Below are 22132 nucleotides of genomic sequence, written 5' to 3'. Positions count from 1 at the left end.
TAGGTTCTCTATAAATATTTGTTAAATAAATGCATAGATAAAGGGCATAAAATTCAAACACCATTATCCTGTTCCAAAAATTCGTGTAATGTCTGTTGTTTAAATTACAGTCAGCAATCACCTAAAAACGTGCCCTCAGCTCTATGCTGTGTACTTGAAAGCATGCTGATATGCAGTTTACATTCTTGCTGGTGAGCAGATGAAGCCAACAATAAACAGTAGAAACTGGCCTATAAAGAATTGCCAATGGCATGGTACTGATTACAAGTCCTAAGAAGGGGAAATGAACAAGATATAAAGGAATCCATTATGGTTTCAAAAAGGTGGTATAATTAAGCTGATTTAAATGATGGATGATATTTAGCCAGATTATGGGAACAAAGCATGAGTTAGACTGGAAGAACATTGGAGACCTGACTAATTAGAATGCATTAGGAGTGAAATTGGGGAATAAATTTGAATACAGTAGTGGTATTCCAAGACAAATTGAGACTTTATACAGTAGTAAATTGAGAGTTAGTGTAATAATAGACCCCAAATCTCACTATATAATTAAGTTTCCTGATTATTCATATTTGTAGAAACAAAATTCTTTGATTTTTTTTTAGTTACATGTGCACCATAATTATCTTCTAAAAGGTGCACACCACTCACTAAGTTTGCATTGATAGTGAGCTTAATTTGTGTTCTGTTTCTCATCTAAACACAAATTCTTTAGTATTTCTTATATGTCAATGCTTCTAATGGAGTGCCTTCTGTATAGTCTCTGATTTATTTTGGGCTTCTTTATTCTCATTACCAAAACAAGATATTAAAGTTTATATTGTACGGAAAAGAAAGGCAAATGATAAAAACTTCCATGAGCTCTTTATAAGACAAAAGCATCAGCAGCTATGAAGTATTAATCGCTTGCTCAGTGGAAGTTCAGTACTATTTTAAAAATGTTCAGAGAAAAATCGATCCTACTTGATTTGCTTAAAGAGTCATTTTATTTTATACTAAGGATAATTTTTTTCTTGTTATTTTCTTAGTTTCCTGTGAGTTTGTGCTCTAGGTAGCTACCTACCACCTACTTGTCTTCTCTTGTACCTCACAAGACGACGGAGGAAGCAGAATACTGATGGAAATCACCTTACACAGAGAGAGTTTGGTTGACGGTAAATGGAGTAATGGCACAATGTTTATCAAATTTTGGAAATGTATGACTACAATTAGCATTGATATTCATGAGGCTGGTTTCAGTGGCAACTAGATGCCAACTCACATAGCTTCCAAAGCTCACTGTCTCCAAAATATATAATAAAAAATTATGTATAAATGATATGTAAAAATCATTTATAAAAATGATCATATATATGAAAAATAAAAATTGTTTCATGCTTCAATGGGTTTGGAAAGAAAACAATAGGTTCAACCTTTAATCAACAGAGTGTACCCAAATAAACGAACACGTGATAAGAAGAGCAAAATTTTGGGCAATTTTACCAAACAATGTACTGCATCTGGTTTTAGGATAATGGATAAGTTGGATGGAATCAATGAAAACATTGAACGGCATCCTGGAGAACAAACAGTACAGAAAAGAAAAGTTTTGGATAAAGATAAAATTAAAATAGGAACAACTAATATAAATGTCCTTGAAAATGATACAGCTTATCAAGAAATCACTATGTCCAAATTGGAAGCTTTGGATAATGATTAGAAATGAGTCCCACTGGACTCTCAGCTAAAATGCCATTTGCTATTTGCTGAAACTCCTATCTTACTTCCTCTAACTTTGAATTACATAAGCCACTAAAAGAAATGTAAATGGGTTGTATTAGGCAACAGCAATAAAGTTTATGCTATCACTAATGATGATAGCAGTGAAGTTGTGTATGAAAATACAATAAGCATTGATGTTCTAGTACCATGTTGATTTTCTTTATTTCTGTATTATTCTCAGGACAATGCAGTTCTTACACAATCTACCTGAATTACCGTAACTATACCAATTGCTCTCCCTGTTTAACGCTTGCTTCTACCCAAATCAATTCTCCCCAGAGAGATCTTTTACTCTATTTTTAAAACTCATCAATAGCTTCACATTATCTTTAGAATACATTGCAGACTCTTGTAGTCTTATTTAACTTGGCCTAAGTGTATCTCTTCAGCTTCATCTCTTATCCTGAAATATCCACCTCCTCCACTCACACACTCAAACTCTAGTTCCTTTCATAACATATTTCTTTCAGTTCCTTGAACATGCCATACTCTCCTACCAATTTTTCAGGAAGAGCAGAGGCCTGACTGCTCTAGCAATCCTTACAAGACCACCCCATCTCTCCCATGTATGTGCAGTGACACATCCTATTCTCCCCCTCTCAGTGCACTTGCCATACCATTGAATAATCATTTCTGGTTTAATTAATTTCTTTTCTCCCCCTGGACCTGGAGTTCTTAACAATGTTTGGTATCATGAACCTACTTAGCATTCTGGTGAGGTCTGCAGTTTCCTTCTCAGAACAATGTTTTTAAACACATAAGATAAATTACTTAGGATAACAAAAGAAATCAATTATATTGAAATACAATTTCAAAGTATTAAAAACTAAATTGATGCTACAGTAATATGCTTGTTTCATTATTAATGCTTTAAGTAATAAAATCTAGTGGCATGTCAATAGCAAACAACTTAAACACCATGATGTGCAAAAATGGTATTTTCAGATATCTGCAATGCCGAAATGCGATAGGAAATTATGTGTGATTGTTAATGGAGACAAAGTCACAGGAACTGCTAATATCTCTGTGGCTTGTGGCCTATATTCATAATTAAATTTAATCCAAAACATCAGTTACAAGTTAGGAAAACTAAAGATGTCATTTTATACGCATACAAGTTTATAATTCCCCCCTTTATATCCTAGGTTTAAACCCCTATAGTAGAGTGTCAGCTTACATAAGGACAGGTGTCAGATGGTTCTTGTCTATCATTGAATCCCCATTTTTTACTATATAACCGTAAGTATATATATCAGTTCCTGTTTTAAGTGCTGGAGATAGAACTGAGAATAAAGGAACAAAAGCCCTGGGTCATGGAGATTTCATTCCAATGGGAGGGGAAAGCAGTACCCAGCAAACCGTAGACACCCATCGTGTTTGTGAAACTGAATGTTCTGCTTCTGCTTTGTCCTCTTCGAAGATCAATAAGTACCCACAAACTCCTGCCATAACAGTTTTTAATTCGATTTTGAAGTTCTGAATTAATTGGCTGACAATAAAAGGATCATTTAAAAAATTGAGATTGTTACTTTCCTTTAAGACATACATTTTCGTAACCGCCTAACTACATTTTGGGCTCCTTGAGGTACAGAATTACAATTCCTACATCTCCATGTCCTTATTCATGCGATTCTTCCTTCACTGAGTTCTTATTGCTCCTGGTTAACTACTAATGCTTCAAGTCTGAGACATCACTTACTCTGGCAAGATTTCTCTCTGCTCCTCTCCACATAGCTTCACCACTCTGGTTAAAAATCTTTCTTTGGTGTTCAAAAAGCACTTTGGGCATATCTCTGCTTTTGGACAGCTGACAGACAGGAAATTCTCTCTCTGTATATTCATACGCTTGTTTTTCTTCCCCTAAACTGTGTGGCCCTCTGTCTCTGCTAGAGCTGTGAGCCCCTTAGCAAAGCAGACACACTGCTCTCTGAACCGAAACACTGCTTCCAAAGTCCCCGTAGGAAGGATAACCTTGCAGAAGGCTTTCAAATCTAACAACATCCATTCTTGCCTTATTAAGAATGTTAAAGGTCAATTTTAAGAGGGATAGCAGAGTGCAGGCCTTTTGGAGCTCTCAAAACCCTTTCAAAAGTGACGTTATATGCTCTTTTTGAGCTCTGGACAGTTGGGTTCTATGAGACCAGCTCCCTGCAGGAGGCAGACTCAGCAGGAGCATGTCTGGATACAGTGATCCTAATAGTTGGCCTCCCTTATCCCTCTTCCTCTATCTCCCTCTGAGGAGTGCTGCAACGGAGTCTGTGTGGCATCCCTGTTACCGTCTGTGTCTTTAAAAGAAAGAGGAATGGCACTGGCTTCAAGTATGCACTCACGAGACTTGCTGGGCCTCACTTACGTCTAACCTAGGACCCTCAGGGAGTAGTAGCTCAGTTTTACTCTTATTTACATCTCCAGGAGTTAGCACAGTGCCCAGCATTTGGTAGTTCCTTACAAATATTTCCTGAACTGAACCAAAGTGATCTTAATGAAATTATGAGGTTAACTAGCCTGCTGGCACAAGAATCTGTTCTTCTCTTGATGATGTGTGCTTTTCCTTAACCAGGAGAATAAAGGGAACCTCTGAGAATCTGATATGACTTTGGCTATATTGTTTAAAGTCTCAATAATTTAATTTCTGAGTAAACAATAGGGGTGAAATGCAGCCTATTCTTTGTGTGTTGGACAAACTCCAGTTGGTAAACAGACATAGAGCAGACCACATGCCCAGGTAGGACTTTAAATATCAATTTAGTGTCTGTCCTCTGTTCTAGACTACAAACCACTTGAGGGCAGTGTCTTAACCCATTAAATCATATTTATTGAAATGAACAGTTTATAGAAATATTTTAATTAAAAATAAACTGATAGGTCCCAGAAAAATGATATGTATAGCCATTAAGTGCCTTCCCTCTTACTGACAATTATTAAAGTAACTAAAGAAATATCTTCAGGTATGTTAAAAATATGTGTTCCTAATTTAAAAAACTTACATCTTCAAAATACAGATAAAGAACGCAAAATTATATTTGGGAGATTGAACATGTACCAAAGTTACGATTAAGATTTGAGTTAGTTTTCCATGTGAAAAGGATGTAATTTATTCTTGAAATGAAATCTCCAAAAAGATTATAATATAAATATCTTCTGATATAAATATCCAAAAATTTTAATTGTAAGGTGTGAGGATTTTGTGTTCACTGTTCATGTCAAAAAATCTTCCTCTTGTAGGAACTCTCTTGAACAAACTTAGGCAAGATAAATTGCATATTTAACTATGCCCATTCCCACTGCCAGTCACTTTTTGTATCTGAATATACCTGAAATATTTAAAAAATAATATAAGTTCTAGCTTTTGATGTTGGTTTATGTCCTCTTGTACTTTATGTCTGCTTTTTCATATCCCTCAGCCTGGTATTGACTTTCATTCTACATACTTAGCAGTTGTATGAAGTTCAGTACCATTTTACTCTGCTTTTCATATTACTCTTTGGCACTCAAAATTTTTTCTAATGTAGTTAATATATAGCATTTATAAATAATATTTTAAAAGCATTCAGCTACCTAAGAGGTTCTGCTTCTGTCTATTTTCCTCTCTGACAACGTTGCATCAGTCCCATGTGAACCAACTTTCTTACATGACATTCCCTGAGAATCTCTTCACCCTTCTCTATCTCCTACCGATCATGTGGGGAAAAATCCTTCTACTAAGCCTTAATATTTTAAAACATTGATGACACTGCCCAAGTGTAATTCATTCTTGAATTAAATTTGTAATGTTAATTTCACATGGATATTCAACTGATAGCAAAATTGCTATTGCTATAGCATCTTTGGACATCCAAGTGTATCATTTTTCCTGCACTTGTTGTGATGACAGAGTCTGCATAAGCAGAGCAAGCTCATTCCTTTTGAACAGTTGAAAGGATGACTGAGTGGCTAATATTACTAGGAACAAGTTTTTGTGCAGATACATGTTTCAGGTGGTTGAGAAGACTGGACATGGCTAGAACTTGGCACTCCACGGTACACTGAATGATTGGTGAAGGAAAACAATCACTGAGCATTCAGGAATGAAATGGGGGCACCCTCCCTTAACAATGAAGATAGTATCCTCATGTGTCTAGTAATTTGTACTATTTTTAACCTTTATGAAGTGAATTAGAAAAACAATTCCAATGTCTTCTATAGAAACACAGTGTGTCTTAAATGCACAATCATTGTTTTTTGAGATCAAGCAACAAAGTAGAGTACACTGGGATCTCTAAGCATTGATATATACATAACTACATATCACAATTGTTTTCTCTTTAATGCTATGGAAAATACCTTTACTTTGGTGACTGCCTTTGGTTTTTAAAGCAGCATTGTAATTCATAATTCAACTTTAATATTATTTTTTGTTGGCTCAGGCCAAACTGTCTCAGATATATCCTAAATTAAAAGAGCCAACTTAGGGGAAAAAACAAAACAACCATCAGACTTGATCAGCAAGAAGGCCATCTGGGCTGGAAGCTCCCTCAGCACTTTCAGGGATGGAACAGTCGAACTCATCATCCACCCAGTGGGAGGGTGACACTCATAGAGGCCATTGGATCTGCTGACAAAGATCTTGGGTGACGACAAATAAAATAGAATGCTGTCAATATAAAGAGGGTTTTGCAATGGACAGCCAAGGCTCTTTGGGGTCAGAAAAGCATGCAAACGATCAAGCCACATAAAAAGTAGATGGGAGTATACATGATTTCACATGCAATGATTTTAATTTTAACGTGCCTTTTCAGCTCTTAGCTCTTCTCACTATCTTCTTTGGATCTCTAAAAACTTTTTTTGATACATCAAAGCATTAAATTTAAAGTGTTACTAGTAACATGATAATTCTCCTATATCTTGCAAACCTGTACTAAGGCCTTCACGGACTGCCACATTTTTCAATTTATAGCATTACATTTAATCCTTTTAGTTCCCTGGCTTGAGACAGAAAGGTGAAAGTAATGGAAGAATAGTGCACAAGGGCATAGGTCATATTAAGGATGCTTCATATTTTTATCTTAATTCTTTGTGCTTGACAGGGTAGTTTAAAAACTGGTGAGGGAGCTATAGCTGGAGTATGTCATTTCTGCAGCATGGGAGAAGATAACTAAGCTCATAGATCACCCGCTACTGGTGTCTGAAGTTGACGGTGGGCAACACATGTGCCCCTAGTGATTGACAGAGCAAAAGAGAGTTTCCAGATGAAGCTTAGTAAAAAGATTTGTCCCAGAATGTTGGCACTGAATAACCAAAGCGTGACACACACCGACGCGTGTTGGCTTCTATAAAGGTAACAGATGTCTCTCTGACAGGTTAGCTAGAGAAAACAGTTTATATAGTAAAAGGATGTAAAAAAGGGAGACAGAATAAGGAAATTTGGAGAAGTTCCCATCCAGCCTGTGGTTCTTACCAATGCAGGTGGAAGGAAAGAATGGTTTATCTTCTCTCAGATTCTGGTAGACGGTTTTGCATTTTGAATAGCTAACAGCATTTCATAGCTGTGTGAGAGTGATAGAAAAAAATTCTGCATTTTCCTCCTCACTTGCAGGAGCATAAAGTCCCCTTGTGTGACTCAGACTGCCTTGATCATCCATCAATGTTGCTGTCCACTCCGTTTTAAATAGGAGTGCTTTAGAAGAAGCAGCCTATTCTTCAAATTGACTTTTAGGACTGTTAGGAATACCACAATGACTTCACTTAGCAATTTTTTTGTGCTGCTCCTTTTGGTCAATAAAGTCACCCTGAGCAACAATGAAATTAAAGACATTCATTTAGAGAATCTGCTTACGTAAGCTTAAATTTCACTTCAACAGGTCAGGATATTATCTTCTGTGTTTTCTTTTAAGTAATGTCAACAGAAATAAGATAACAGAATTTGGATTGTTGGAGCTGTAATGAGGCGGGGGTATAATTGACTCTAATCATTTCCCAGCTGAAAAAACCAAGGCCCCAGGAGGTAGAACGGCTCACAGTCACAGGGCAGGTTAGGTAAGGCCCTTAGGGTCCAGCATCGAGGCAGATTACGTCGCAAGAACAAAGCAGATGCAGTAGAACACACACAACTTGTCCCTGAACACTTTGAACATTTCACTTGGCCTACATATATGCTATAATTGGTGTGAGATCCTTCATGTTCTGGATGAGTTTAGAGAAAATAAAAATCCATGGGGGCTTGAGTAGTCATGGGAATCTTTCTCAGCACTCTGCGACCTAATATCAACCTTGAACCACTGGTGAGGTTCTGCCCTCGGTGGGCTTTATAGCTAAATTCACCAGACTTGAAACCTATTCTTATTTTTGTAGATCTATATTTCATCACATCAAGGAATTAACATCTTAATTTTTCTTGCATGTCTTTTATGATTTTTCTGTCTTTATCAGTTCTATTTAGAATGTTACAAAGTTTATGTCTTTTGTTCCCAAAATGCTTATTTATCTTTTGGTCAAATTTTACATTCAGAACGAGGGCAGAACCCATTAAATGCTTTCATCTACCTATGTGTGGCTATAAATGTCTAACTCTCACATTTGACTGTAGACATCTTAGTCCTAAGCTTTAATTCCCTTTGGCTTGAGAATTCCAGCATTCATTATTCGACTTTCTTAATATAATCTTCATGTCACTGTCTAGTCTTTATATGAATATATTTTATCAGAACTATAAGAATTTCCAAGGGCTTTAATAGATTGTCCTTATTTAAGTACTCAATTTCTAGTTTTTCATCCAACCAGTCCTAGAGATATTTACTAAAAGTGGAAAGCCTTTCTTTTCCTACCATTAATTTGCATGGATATTTGCAGCTGCTCATTGAAGGAAACAGTAATGTTGTTGTAGAAAAATCTCAATTCTATTAATTTTAGAGCCAGCACATAGAATTTTATGGGTTGGTTTAGAAGATTTTAATGTGATTTTGTAATATAGCATATTGCAATTTCTAAAATAATTGTTTGGGGGATACAGTCATTCAATTTCAATATTTTTATTGGATATTATTTTGTCAACAATAGTATTCAGTATTAGTGTTACTGATCAAATATGAACTAATACCGCGTGCCTTTCTTTCTTTGATTTGGGGGGAGAATCTCTTTGTAATGGATAATCTACTCCTATTCATTAAATAGAAGATTATTGTAAAGGCATTATATTTTCAGTGCTAATGCTAGTAAAACAAATAATGAAGCAAATAAACAAAAAAAACCAAAATAAGGACACTGCCACAATTCATCTTTTTATTCTATAAACAAATAGTACTTAAGCAACATTTTAAAATATTAAACTTGAATGATGTTAATAGCACTTGCATGATTCTCCCAAGGCTTTATGAGCTTTCCTGTTTCTAAACTTGTAGTATAGCTTGATGTATAGAAATCTCTTTCTCTCACAGACTATCTTATGTTGTTTACAAAATGCTTCCCTTGTCTTAGGTTTCTCCAAACTCTCTGACTACAGGGACAATGTTTCATGTTTTCTGTATGCTTCAGAGGTCTCACACAGCCCCACACAAACAATGGGGTTTTATGTACTTTTAATTGATTGGGGAAAAATAATCGCCATTGCTCATTTACTATGTTGGCTCAAATTTACATTATAAAGCTTTTTATAAACATTTGTTAATTATTTTGAGTATGAGCTTATCATAGAGTCGAATGCCTTTAGACTCCTTTATACACAGAAAAATAGATTTTGAACAGTTCTGGAATTGAACTGAGGTCGATATTCAATTAATCGTCTTTGGCCTGAACTACCAGGTTAGAGCCTCTCTGTTCTTTTCACCAGAAAGGCAGGAATGGAAATCACTGTAATGTTTAAAACGTGCACTAAGGAAAAGAGAGCCTTCCAGCTCTGTTTTTTGAGGAGAAGCTGGGCAAGTCAGAGAACAATGCCTGCATCTCCACAGGGTGAGTGTTGGCTCTGATAGTTTTCTGTTTACCTCCTCCCTGAAAGAGATTTCTCTCTTTGCGTGAGAGAGTCCATTTCTCTTTTCTGAAAGTCCAAGATGCACACTAACAGCATGTTTACAGTCTGATTCACAGTGGAATTGCTAGTGGTTCAATTAAAACCACTGTTTTGTGGATTAAAGATTCTAACAGAGCTTCTCCTGCAGAGTAATAGCAACATTACTTTTAAGCTTACCTTACAGAAAAGCAAAAGAACCTCATTTAATAAAAGACCATGCCTGTGGGCAAGATTCTTTGACCTATTGAATTAGAAGAGAAAGACTAGATTATGTACTATATCTTATTTATCATTTAATCTCCAGAATCTAGCACACTACCTGATAGAGCACCAGCACATGACAATTTTGGTTAAATGAACGAACTAAAGAATTATTATACTCTAGTCTTGGATTCTGTTTACTAAGCTTTCACCTAAAAAATCCACATAAGGAGAAATTCAAGCATAATAAACATAAATGTTTCACAAATCAATAATATATTGAGAAGTAAAATCTACATCGCTCAAATGATTAGATTTTGAAATTCGTTACAATGAATGAAACTAAAAGGAAACAATTTATTGTTTCAGTTCCATCGTGACTTGAGATAACCCACTGTAATAAAAGATTCAAGTCAATAATGTGATCATAAATGTCACGATTAGGGCATTGATATATTATGAAACATTGTCATAAATTGCTGGTCAATAGCACATATTTCGTCCTAGGCATGGATACTTTTATCTTAGTTATTTGATGTCCCTGACAAGAGTTCTTCATTATTTCCTTTAATTTCAATTATTTCACTTTAGTACTAGAGTAAAAGGCAGATAGCAGTTAAAAGACTCTAGCTATCGGATATTAAATATGAAACAAGCAACTTTTTGTTGTCATATGACCTTAAAGATATGAGCATGATTTGATTGATGTTGTAAGTTTCCTATGGGAAGGACTATAATTTGAAAAATACCTACAGAGCAAGCTATATCAGCACATGCCTAATTCATGCTTTAGAAACATCTGATGGTGATAATTAGTCATAACTTTCCAAGAAACAATTTATGTCCCTTTGGTACTTCATGGCAGTAAATTAAATCAATCCTAATGAAGATTCTATTTATTTATCATTTTTTTAACTCTGTCCTTTTTGTAATATCTTGATTATTCTCCATTTGTTCTTAGAAACAAAATTTATTGCCTTTCAGATTGATATAACTGATCAATCTAATAGCAATAGTTAATACATGCATACATTGTATGTACATGTAAAACACTTTCAATATGTATTGGTGAATTTCACTCAATTATTCTTCACTCAAAATGAATAAATTTTAGTTTTCAAATGAGGAAATTGAAGTTCAGAAAGACTAGCTGATTTTACTGATTATCTGAGCCCAATATCTTCCAATATGCAATAGCAAGGACATGAGCTTTGGAGGCAGACTGCCTGGGTTTGAATTCTGGCATGTGGGTGTGTTGGGGTATTAAACTAGTTAATCTTGATACAGCATTTAGACAGTAACGAGACCATTAAGCATGGACTCAATACATGTTAGATTTTATTATAATTACTTCAGTGTTTCCCAAAGTATAGTATTCAGGATCACCTAGGGTGCCTAAGACTGAAGATTCCTGGACCCTACCCCATATCCACTGAGTCAGAATCTCTATTTGAGAATCACTGCTTTAGTCCTTCCAGTAAGTGATGTTGACTTTTAAAAAAATTACTTTTTCTTTGCGAAAGAGGTTATATTTTGTTTTAACAGTTCCCCCCCACTTTTTTTTTAACAACGCAGATCTTATTTATACCAGCAAAATGAGTGTGGTTAGACCTTTGTTTGCAAGAAATACTTCTAAAATTTAGACTGTATGATTTACCAATGAAAATTGATAGTTTGTTGGTACACTAGAAAAGGTGATTTGTACAAAAAAGCATAGGAAATATCAAGAAGCCTAAGCCAATCCTGCTATTTACTAAATAGCTCTCATTCATTCAGCAAATACTGACTGAGTGCCCACACATGCCCAGCTCTGTGCTAATTACCAGGGTTACAAAGATGAGTAAGATGGGCCAGACTCCTGCACTCGTGCCATTTAAACAGTGAAATGCTTATACACAAGAATTAATATTCAATTAAATACTTTATTAACAAAAGCAAATTTTTAATAGCTATCTATGTGGGCTGCATGTAAATTATAGAAATGTTGACATGTCTATAGGAAATGCTTTAAAAAGTCTTCTAAATTAATCCTGATTACACGACCACCAAATTGTATTGTAATTAGTTGACCAAGCCAATTTAGGGATAAATTTCTGGGATAACGTTAGTAATACTAATAAGGACAACTATAATTTACATAGTGTATATGACGACTCAGACAGTGTTCTAAGCAACTTTCATAGAAGGGCTCAATTAATCTTCCAAAACAACTGTATAAGGAAGGTAGTATTATTGTTTCCATTTGACATGTGAGGCTGAGGTACAGAGAGATAAGCAACCCAAGGTCGCATAGATATAGGAGCTAAAGTCAGGACGTAAATCCAGGTAGGCTTGCATTCAAGTTCACTATGTTCTAATAATTTTGCTAAATGTTTAAATCAACATTTAAATGATTAATCTCTTTCAACGCAATTTCACATAGTTATGTAATGTGGAGCTGGATGCCTGTGCATTTTCTCAAATTATTTTGTGTCTTGACCTTATACCTTATAGTTTCAATTATGTAATAAATTGGTAAGATTTTTACACACACGCACACACACAACCAGAAGCAGTTTTATCTCTTTTTGTTTCAAGGTCTGGCATATTTTGAATAGCACAATTCAGAAAATATTTTAATATTATATCTGAATAAAAAGTATCCAATATAACTGGAAATTTCAACTGCCAGGAAGAAACATATGGATGAGAAAGGAAGCTTTGCAACATTTTTGATGAGCAGCTGTTCTAGTTGGTTGAATCCTTCCTTAGGATGACCGTTATTGAGTCTTTATACTTCTGCACTGGCATTATGCTTCCTCTGAAAGGAATTCAGAATTATCTGAATGAATGGAAAGAGATCTATCTGTGTGCAATTGGATAATTCCCAGTGTAACAGCTGTGTGGGGCTACGACTGAAAGTGACTCTGGAAACGAAGAGATTGTGTGACTTTGTGTTCCCTTGATTTTGGATTTAAACTTTTCCAAGTGTTTGGGAAGAACATACATTAAATTGTTCCTATTAGGTGATTCAAATGCCTTTTAATCCACTGCAATTATAAACATAATACATATATTGTCTTTTCTTCATTGTGGGAAAAAGAAAGAGACATAGTAAAAGACATTTCTCCTTGAGTTATTTTACTCTTGATTTTTTCCTAGGGAAGCACAGAATTATAAAGATAAAAGCATAGGATTTTGTGTCAGAAGATCTCAGTTTTAAGCTAATTTCTGAGTAAAATGTGCATAGCCTTAATTAAGCAGCTACCATGTATCTGGTATTAAGTTGAGTGTTGATATAACTTTACGTCTGTTATTTGACTCAATCTTCAGCTCTACCTGAGATCTAGAAAGTTGAGTAAGCAGCCAGTAAGTGCCGAAGCCAAAACCCAAATCTGAGCCAGTCTGTTTGAACCCAACACCCTCGACCTTTCCATATCACACCAGCTTTGCTCTTCCTGTTTGTGAACAATCTCAGCTTATATAGAGGAGGAGTGGGTAGTTCCTTGGTGTGATCTGAGAAGGACTCAAAGCTTTCCTACAATAGCTCCTCAACTCACACCCCTACTTTCTCCATTCCATTCAGTTTTCAAGCTAAGACAGTGTTTCTCAATCTTGAGAAATCACAGACCTGAAAGAATACCTGGAGACCTTCAGGAGTCCATGAATCCTAATGTGAGAAATGCCACCTTAAAAACTTAACCCTATAACTTTGCATTATGCTTCGATGGCAGTGTAATGGAGTAAAAATTCAGACATTGACAGAAACATTGAAATCATGCACTATTGGGTTATGAGGGGATCTCTAATAAGCCTTTACCAATTTTCTGTTACTGTTGTAATAAAAGATATTTAAAAATTCTCAAAAACTTGAGAATTTCTTAGTATGAAAACTTTGACATATGGAATTTTGTTTTTAAGAAACACTGTTACCATCAAACACATGTGGTGGTAGTTTTCATATTTACTCAGAATCATCCATTACAAAGTTAGCACTGATGAATTTGTAAGGCTAATTATTAAATATCTAGAACAATCCTTGAGAGAATGAGGCACAGGCCAGATAAGCTTCCCTGTGGGAAAGAAGTCTAAACTTGCGGGTCAAGAGTTGTTTGCATGGGAACTGATAAGAGAGCTCAGGCTCAGCACAAATACACCACTCATGACCTGATCATAAAAGGTCCTAAAATCAGCAAAGGAAACAGTTGGCAAGTTTTCATCTTGTGCTTTGGAAAACACAGTGTGTGTTTCCTAGGCATCATCTTCTGCTTCAGATTTGTTTATTTTGCAATTAACAGAAGAGCACTGTCTCCTCTGAATCTTTAAGCAAAAATTCCTAAAAAACCCAAATACCCTTTTGTTAACTATAAAATAAACCTGCAGTGAAGAAATAAATGCCTCCTTTTTAGAGGAGGGGGCGATTCTGTTTCTAACCACTCTTTCTAGGCCACGTGGCTATGATTTACCCTTGAGTTCTCAAGAACTTTAGATGTAGTACAAGTTACACTGTGTATTTCTGCCTGTATGATTCCCGTGGGGGATTGCAAGGGATTTTTAAAAGAACTGGGAGTTGAATTACACCTAGCTATAAATTGAAAGAATACCCGTGAGAAAACAGTTGTCTTTTTCTCTAGGGACTAAAATAATTTCTATATAGAGGCATTAACTTTACTTTTCACGAGCAACAAAACAATCACCGATATAAAATGCTACGTACCCGAGAAATTGTGAAACAAAAATTAAAAGAAATTAGGTATGCACTTTGTTTATCTAGAAACTTCGTCTCTGACAAAAACAAAATTTAGACTGTAAATCGGGGAAAGGAGAAGAACAGGAGTATTTACATAGATGAATAAAGGTAGGAGAAGAACCAGAGGACCCACAGTTGAGAAGTTCCTGTCCGAGTCCCTGCACACAGTAATGGGAGCATTGTGTGATGAGTTTCAGGCTGTACGGTGGTCCCGTAGAAACACCAGGGAAGAAATTAATGATAGAAAAGGGTCGTGGGGGAAAACAGGCATCATGTCTGACTGTTAACATTTCCAAAGGATTTTGTGGCAAACATTAAATTTAGGAGGCACAAATGCCAATCGTAAAATTCTTCTAATTAAATCAGTACAAATAAAGATGAGCAGTTACCAGCAATTTGAATATAGGATCCATTTTGAAACTGATTTAAAAATCAACTGATTATTTTTATCCTTTACTGTTTTAACTTGAATCGAATCTTAATGGTTACTGATGACATGAATTAGATGATGTTGACATAAGTTGAAGTTTGAACTTCAGTTGTGATATGTGTGTGCTAAAAGTAAAGGACGGCAAAGCAGCAGCCTGCTGTTTTTCTTTGGTCGCTTTAAATTGTGCAAATCTGTAGAAATAAGATGCTTCCCTTTTTTGAAGGCATGCAAAGAATGTTAGTGTTTTGAGTTGTACCAAGCCCCTGCAGACTAAAGTGTATGATTCCTTATTATTGAATTATAATTATACTTATTTTTCCTTTATTTCATCTTGTAAAGCTTTTAATACAAATTCACACCTCATTTTGGAAACAATAAGAACAAAAAGGAAGAGACATTATTCCTAGTGAGGCTTTCCACTTTCAACAATAACAATTTTTTCCCTTCAGTATATATCCACATTAAAATTTTTTTTATTTTGGAATGTTTATAGTTTTCTTTTTTTTGTATATAATGCCTAAAAATGAAATAAGATTCAAATATCTGTGTGGGACACACATTTAAAGTGAAATTTGAATTGTGAGCTAAATTTCTTCTACAGTAGAGTGGATGACCTGTGAATCCGTGTGCATGACTGCAGACCTTGTTGACAGAAATCCATCCTATAAAGTTTGTGATGTTGAATAATACTCTTTCCCTACGAAATGGAAATTATAAGTAACCTATCAGATTATCAGAGACCCTAGGTCTCTGGAATATTTCGTGTTTTTGTTATTCAGGTCTCTTGCCTTTCTTTCTTCTCCAAACAACAGAACCTCCACCACATGTCAATTTTATCAATATTCTATAATCTTGGCTTTTCTTTTCTTGTTCTTCATTGGTGGTAAAGTGTAAATTCCCAATAATAAAATAATATTAGTTAACAAAAATTAGAAGGCTTTTCAAAGCATGGAGGAAGACTACACATGAGGAGGCTACTGTCACAGCCTTTCAGTGTATACCTGAGGAGGCACTCATCTCTTTGAGGACTAGCCGGTGCTCTGTAATTCCATTATTCGAATACTTTTCCACTTTTAAGCAATTCTTTGAGGTAGTTGATGCCTCCTTGAGAGAAGACATTTCATAGCTTTCAAATAACTACTATTGAATTGAAATGCATTATCCATAAATATGGGCTATTTTACATAAATGCAAAAATTATTCTTCTATAAATAGCTTACTATGATCATATAAATACATGCTGAGATCTATATTTTGTAATATAGATGAGAATTTGTTTTTTGAGGAAGATTAGCCCTGAGCTAACATCCGAAGCCAATCTTCTTCTTCTTCTTCTTCTTCTTTTTTTTTTTGTTGCTGAGGAAGATAGGCCCTGACCTAACTTCTATTCTCAGCTTCTTCTACTTTAAGTGTGGGACACCTGCCACAGCATGGTTTGATAAGCAGTGCATAGGTCCACACCTGGAATCAGAATCGGTAAACCCCGGGCCGTCAAAGTAGAGAGCACAAACTTGACTGCTGCACCACCAAGCTGGCCCCTAGATAAGATTTTTAATAATGTCTTCCTCTGCTGGATTGGTGTCTTAAATATTGCCCTTTCTACTTAGTGTTTTAAAGCTATTATTTATATTTGCTTACTAAAACTAGAAAGACATTTGTCAAAGATTTGTACATCTTTGCCAAAAATTATCTTTATGAATCTGCATATGGCACATAATAATCCCCTTTTTCAAACATTCAATCTATAAGATGGAATCCCTGAATTTATAATGAATTGATGTTAGGCAACAAATCTAGAAGGCTTTTAAAAGCATGAGTGAAAACTACACGTAAGGAGACCACTGTCTACTTGTTTGGACAAGGGGAATTCCTTACCAAATCGGGGCCTATTGAATTCTCTTTTATAGAAATTTGGAAGGAAAACGAAGAGGATCTAACCTAGTGCAGTCTGGCTTAGTCTGGTAATTCAGTATCTCTGGAGCAGTGTCTTTGACCCTCCCTTGAAATATAGGGAAGGATGACGGAAAACATGAATGAAGCAGAAGAGCATCCTGTTGCTTGGCCCGGTGGCTTTTCAGTTCTCAGTCTCTTTCCCTTCCTGAGGGCCTCTTTGTAATTTTGGCCTTTGGGACCTGCAAAGCACCCTTGCAGGCTAGCTGTCGTCACTTTCTGTTACTTTCAAGTGAAGAATGAGAAAAAGTAAGACTTTTGAGATTGCTACTCTACATCCATTACTCTTACGGTTAAAATGATTGTGATGAAAGGCTGTCACTTTAATATGTAGAATGGACTCAAGGAGCTGAACTTTTCCAGTCTTTCTCTCCTATTTCCATGAACTTGGGTTTCATCTTGATGATATTTGGAATCATAAAAATTTTAAAAAGATGTTATTTGAATAATGTTACTTTGGGTACCACTGAAACAACTTTAAACATTTTCCTGAATAGTTATGTATTAAAATGAATGGGAACTTATTTTAATCAGATGAAGATAGCTTTTATTTAAATAAAATATGAGAATGCAAGATGAGATATATGAATATTAAATAGAATGTTTCATTTCCGTGGGGAGCAATACACTCTAATACTGTCATTTGCCTGCCATTATCTGTTTTTTCAAAAATTATTCCATGTAAATAAAATCTTCTAGCTAATTAAATCATATACTAAATGGCAATTTTAAAAAACCAAGCATTTTGATAGAATATTTTCTTAAATTTATTAGGTACCATCTCTCTTTCTTTTAAAACATTATTTTTTTCTGATTAAAAAAGCAATATCTGTTCATTGAAGAACAATTATAAAATCAAGGATAAAGAAAAAAACTAAAATCACCTATAATCTCAATTCCAAAAATAAGCATTATTAACGTTTGGTATATGATTTCCATGTATAACCTCTGCATGTGTGGTGTGTGTGCATGAGTGTGTGTGTGTGTTTATGAGCTAGGTGTTGACTGGCATGATAGCCTCCACGAAGGGATCACACTGTTGTGCCCCAATGAAAAAGGATATCGTGGATGCAGGACCACGAGAACCCTCTGCTGCTGTGGTGGTAGCTGAAAATTTTGGTATAAGTGTGTCTAAAATGTGATTTTGAAATTAGAGATACTTTTTTGAGGAAGAAGGAAGTTATTATTTCAAGCCAAAGATGCCTGATGTTACCTCTCTCCACAACCCCAAGCATTTTGGTAAAATCTACTCACAAATGTTTCGTGAGGGCACAGTTTCACATCTGGCTCTCTGCCACATGGAAAGAGAGGGCATGTGGAATGCGGGAGCCCAGAAAATCATAAGGTCCTAGGGTTTTTTGAAAATCCTTGAGACTTTCCAAAGCAAAAAACTTTTATCTAGCCCTCAGGGATCAGAGAGAGTCCAGTTGACATCTGAGATGTATGTGTTTATTGAGCATTGCTCTATGCCTGGCATTCTGCTAAACAATTTACATGAATTATGTCACTGAATTTAAACAAAAACTCTATGAGGTTAGTGGTAGACCTGGGATTCATGTAGGCTATCTGGTTCATAAATCAATTCTCTCTCTCTCTTCTATCATCTGTCTATCCATATGTGTATTTCACAGAGAATATACTTGTTTCCCAGTTAATTTTTTCTTCTTATTAATGTTGAGGCAAGTTTGATCTATTCTTAAAACATGATTATTCATTTCTACATAGTATGTGGATACAATATGACTTTTTAAATCATGGTGTTGCATATTTAATGGGTTCATGTTTTCTTGCTGTTATATATAATTATGAAAATCTTAGCAGCATGATTAAGTGAGCAGATTTCATTGTGCTGTCAGTCAGACAACACAAGTCTTGGATCACTGATTCGTTCTTTAGTAGTCATATGATTTGGGGAAGCTTTCTTGGTTTCTTTATCTTTAAAATGGGAAAAATAATTTTATGACAAAATTTTTAGATATTATTCATAAGATTCTATGTTGGTATGTGCTGTAGTATTCAATAAATAAAATCCATCTTTCTTATTAAATAATTATAAACATATGCCTTATTTACATTGCATTTATAGTATTAGTCTTCATGCAAATTTCAGATTATTTTATTAGGAAAAATTCTAGCAAGTGGAAGTTCTGAGTGCAGGCTTTGGTTTCTATTGTCACATTTCCTCAAGAGAATTTGTACAGTAGAACTTGTACAAATTAATACTACCATGGACAGTGGTTAAGAGGGCTTATTTCCCAAACCCTTGTTAAAGCTAGGTATCATTATTAGCAAAAGATCTTTTCTAAGTTGATGTGTGTAGTATTTCATTTTAGTTGAGTAATATGAGGGTGAAAATATTTCATATACTTGGTGACCGGTCACATAATATTCTCATTTATTGCTATATCTACATATTTTGGCTCAGGGATGTGTTTATTTTGAATATTTTAGCCTTATAAATTTTAACATCTGGTAAAGAGGCATCTGCTTCCTGTCAACCTATCTCCTACCAGCCAAAATTCTGTTAAATTTTTTCATTAGCTTCAAACATTAGTACTACCTCCAGATGAATGAAAACATATCTGCCTTTTGGAAGAAACCAGTTCTTGAAACTAACATTTATACTTTTTCCTATTTCTTCAGTTTCTGCTTTTATCTTTATTATTTCATGTTTTTTTCTGGGCTGTTTTTACTGTATAGATAGTAGAGTTTGATACAGTATTTAAGGCTGTAATTTACATGTCAGTACAGCTCCAGTTCATCTTTAAGGTTTTATCACTTTTGTTTTCTTTTTATTATTTTTGTTTGACATTAAATATACATAGATTTTATATAATAAAATGTGTATATATTATGGTGAGAAAGATTGGCCCTGAGCTAACATCAGTGGCCACCTTCCTCTATTTTGTATATGGGACGTCAGCACAGCATGGCTTGATGAGAGGTGCATAGGTCCATGCCCAGGATGAACTGGCGAATCCTGGGCCACCAAAGCAGAGTATGTGAACTTAACCAGTACGCCACTGGGCTGGCCCTGACATTAAATTTTTGATTTCCTCTTTGCCACAAGCTCTTTTTTCATATTTTTATTTTATGAATTTTCATGAACTTTGATTTGTATTCTTTAAGTTTTTACTATTAGTATATATTTATTCATCCACTATGTCAGCAAATATGGCTCCTATAATTTTTATTTTTTAGAACCTATTTTTATATTACATGCTGACTTAAAGGATAGACTATTTTTATCAAGGTTCCATGAAAAATTTATAAAATAAAATAATATCTATTTTCAGGGATGGCCCTGTGGCATAGTGGTTAAGTTCACACACTCTGCTTCGGTGGTCTGGGGTTTGCCAGTTTGGATCCCAGGTACGGACCCAGAACCACGGTCAAGCCGTGCTGTGGCAGGCATCCCACATATAAAATAGAGGAAGATGAGCACAGATGTTAGCTCAGGGCTAATCTTCCTCAAAAAAAAAATATGTATATATGTATTTCTCTTATAATGATTTTTGTTTCCTAGACAAAATGCATTGTGTATTATGCAAATCCCCGATTTTTTTAATTTATTATCTCTGTTAAAATCCACGAGTAATATTTTTCACTCTTTCTGTATTTTTATAGCTTTCTGATTCTATGTTAATCTGGTGTATTCTTCAATGGATAAACATCAGGGCTTTTGACATTAATTATGAATTCAATTATTGTAAAACTGGTTCATTGAAATTTTTTGTCTAATTGTTTGATTTATATGAAATTAATGTACACCTGCTATTTTGTTTGTTAGTTTCCTAAATAGTTGCTCAGTCCATTTTGAGGGGGAGACCACTGCCATTTTTCTTTTAGATTTTTCTCTTCTTTCTCCCTCTGCTGCACCTACTTTGGACTTCCTTTACTTTCTTGAGAATGACCATTTTTCTTTATTATTTCTAAACTGTTATGCACTCTTTCTTCTACTTTCCCCCCACTTTCACCTTGAGAATCTCTATTCATCCTTTAAATCATGGCTCTCACATCACGGTCTCCAAAAAAGTTTTCTTCCATTTCCAAACTAGGTCATGTCTCTCCATCAGGATACCTTTTAGTGCCTTGTACTTTAAAGAAGGTGCAATTTCAATAGCAAACGTGGAGAAAAGCACATTGAAAGCATAAAGTCAATCATTCTAAAAAGAAAATGCACTAAGAGAGGACAAGGAGAGGGAGGTGGAGGAGGGAATGAGGGCCTATTCACCAATGACTAGGTAGGTGATAATTCCCTGTAACTTGTGAATCGTGTATATTAATTTCTGACCTTGTCTGCATTAATTTTTTTCTGCATGTTTAATTTGGACCTATGATACTTGTCTTTTGCTTTAGCTTCTTGAGTTGAAAGCATAGCTTATTTGTATTCGGGTTTTTTGTTTTATGATAAATGTCTTCAAAGCTATGAAATTCCCTCTCAGTACAACTTTAGTTACATCCCACACATTTTTATAATTTTTATTTGTAAATAATTTTAACTTCTTGACAGCTTTAAGAATAAAAATAATACAAGAAAGACCCTTATACCCTTTACAGAAATTTATCTATTGTTAATATTTTATGCTAACAAATACACAAATATGTATAGATATATCTATATCTATTTAGATATTTATACACTTGTCTTTATTCCATGGGCAATACATACTTTTTTCTAAGCAAAATGCATCCATCTTGACCCTTTACTCCTAAATATTTCAATGCCTATTTCCTAAGAATTAGCTAATATATACAAACTGTGTAAATCAATATCTGGTTTATCAAAAAAAGATTAACTATATCTTTTTACAAGAACTTGTTTGAAAAAAGTGTCTGAAGCTTTAGCATGAGCTCACATAAAGATAGAGTTCAGAATAATTCAGATCAAAATTATAGTTAGAGCAATGGCAAAAATAGCATGGCTCCAGAGAGAATGTTGAGAGAGCGGAGTTGAGCAGTAAAGATCAAATGTGGAGAATACTTATGCTTAGGACCAGGAATATAAGGTAGAGAACACAGAGTATTGAAGATGATCACGGGAATATAATGTTTCAAAAATTAATGCAAAATA

At 34.9% G+C, this 22132-nt stretch overlaps 1 protein-coding gene across 30 annotated transcripts in view; it reads right to left on the bottom strand.

Moving 5' to 3' along the window:
* Positions 1-22132, bottom strand: part of GRIA4 (glutamate ionotropic receptor AMPA type subunit 4) — a 368773-nt gene that overhangs the window by 193820 nt on the left and 152821 nt on the right. The gene's annotated exons all lie outside the window — the stretch shown is intronic.

Source organism: Equus przewalskii, chromosome 6, assembly GCF_037783145.1.
Source record: "Equus przewalskii isolate Varuska chromosome 6, EquPr2, whole genome shotgun sequence".
NCBI lineage: Eukaryota > Metazoa > Chordata > Mammalia > Perissodactyla > Equidae > Equus > Equus przewalskii.
This window is presented reverse-complemented; position numbering and strand designations above follow the sequence as displayed.